Genomic DNA, 2,697 nt, shown 5'->3' with positions numbered 1-2,697 from the left:
CTGCGGAGTAAACGGAGACTAGCTAAAGGTGAGCTGGCAATATGTGTTGGAAGTTTTTCCAAGCTTGATGTGATCAAGCATCGCACGCTCCCTCTACCATCGAGATTTGTGTCTGCGTTGAGCATAGACATGATTGGATTATGTCTATCGCAATACGGTTATTCATTTAAGGAGAATAATGGTTACTCTATTTATTTGAATAATACCTTCAATGGTCTTGCACCTAAAATGAATGGTTTTTTTTGAATCTCGATCGTAGTGATACACATGTTCATGCCAAAAGATATAAGATAGTAATGATAGTACCACCTACTTGTGGCACTACCACGTAAGTCATATCGGTATAAAACGCATGAAGAAGCTCCATGTTGATGGATCTTTGGGCTCACTCGTTTTGAAAAATTTGAGACATGCGAACCATGTCTATTGGTGTATATGCATGAAGAAACTCCATGCAAATGGACCGTTTGGACTCACTTGATTTTGAATCACTTGAGACATGCAAATCATACCACATGGGCAAGATGACTGAAAGCCTCGTTTTCAGTAAAATGGAACTAGAAAGCAACTTGTTGGAAGTAATACATTTTGATGTGTGCAGTCCAATGAGTGCTGAGGCGTGTAGTGGATATCGTTATGTTCTTACTTCACATATGATTTGAGTAGATGTTGAGTATATTTACTTGATGAATCACGAGTATGAATTATTGAAAGGTTCAAGTAATTTCAGGGTGAAGTTGAAAGATCATCGTGACAAGAGGATAAAATATCTATGATATGATCATAGAGATGAATATCTGAATTACGAGTTTGGCACAGAATTAAGACATTGTGGAAATTGTTTCACAACAAATACAGCCTGAAACACCATAGTATGATGGTGTGTCCGAACATCATAACTGCACCCTATTGGATATGATGCATACCATGATGTCTCTTATCAAATTACCATGATAGTTTATGGGTTAGGCATTAGAGACAACCACATTCACTTTAAATAGGGCACCACGTAATTCCGATGAGATGACACCGTATGAACTATGGTTTAGAGAAACATAAGCTGTCATTTCTTAAAAGTTTGGGGCTGCGATGCTTATGTGAAAAAGTTTCAGGCTGATAAGCAAGAACCCAAAGTGGATAAATGCATCTTCATAGGACACCCAAAATAGTTGGGTATACCTCCTGTCTCAGATCCGAAAGCAATAAGGGATTGTTTCTAGAATCGGGTCCTTTCTCGAGGAAAAGTTTCTCTCGAAAGAATTGAGTGGGAGGATGGTGGAGACTTGATGAGGTTATTGAACCGTCTCTTCAACTAGTGTGTGGCAGGGCACTGGGAGTTGTTCCTGTGGCACCTACACCAATTGAAGTGGAAGCTTATGATAGTGATCATGAAACTTCAGATCAAGTCACTACCAAACCTCGTGGGATGACAAGGATGCGTACTACTTTAGAGTGGCACGAAATCCTGTCTTGGAAGTCATGTTCCTAGACAGCAATGAACCTATGAGCTATGGAGAAGCGATGGTGGGCTTGGATTCCAAAATGGCTCGAGGCCATATAATCCGAGAGAGGATCCATATATGAAAACAAAGTGTAGACTTTGGAAGAACTACTTGATGGTCGTAAGGCTGTTAGGTACATATGGATTTTAAAAGGAAGACGGACAATGATGGTAAGTATCACCATTAAGAAAGCTCGACTTGTCGTTAAGATGTTTTCCGACAAGTTCAAGGAGTTGACTACGATGAGACTTTCTCACTCGTAGCGATGCTAAGAGTTTGTTGGAATTATATTAGCGATTACTGCATTATTTATGAAATCTTGCAGATAGGATGTCAAAACATTGTTTCCTCGACGATTTTCTTGAGGAAAGGTTGTATGTGATACAACCGGAAGGTTTTGTCAATCCTGAAAAATGCTAAGCTCCAGCAATCCTGCTAAGGACTGGAGTAAGCATCTCGGTGTTGGAACGTATGCTTTGATGAGATGATCAAAGATTTTGGGTGTATACAAAGTTTATGAGAAACTTGTATTTCCAAAGAAGTGAGTGGGAGCACTATAGAATTTCTGATGAATATATGTTGTTGACATATTGTTGATCAGAAATAACGTAGAATTTCTGGAAAGCATATAGGGTTATTTGGAAAGTGTTTTTCAATGGAAAGCCTGGATTAAGCTACTTGAACATTGAGCATCAAGATCTATAAGGATAGATCAAAACGCTTAATGGTACTTTCAAATGAGCACATACCTTGACATGATCTTGAAGGTGTTCAAGATGGATCAGTCAAAGAAGGAGTTCTTGCCTGAGTTGTAAGGTATGAAGTTAATACTTAAAGCTCGACCACGGCAGAAGAAAGAGGAAGGACGAAGGTCGTCCCCTATGCTTTTGTCATAGGCTCTATACGGTATGCCATGCTGAGTACCGCACCTGATGTGTGCCTTGCCACATATCTGGCAAGAGGGTACAAAGGTAATCTAGGAGTAGATCACCAGATAGCGGTCTAAATTATCCTTAGAGGAATAAGGTTATGTTTCTCGGTTATGGAGGTGATAAAGAGTTCGATGTAAAGAGTTACGTCGATGCAAGCTTAACACCTATCCGGATAGCTCTGAGTAGAGATAACGGATACGTATAATGGAGCAACAATTTAGAATAGCTCCAAGTAGAACAGTTATTTGAAATGGCTCCAAATG

This window comes from Triticum urartu, chromosome 5 (assembly GCF_003073215.2).
Source record: "Triticum urartu cultivar G1812 chromosome 5, Tu2.1, whole genome shotgun sequence".
NCBI lineage: Eukaryota > Viridiplantae > Streptophyta > Magnoliopsida > Poales > Poaceae > Triticum > Triticum urartu.
This window is presented reverse-complemented; position numbering follows the sequence as displayed.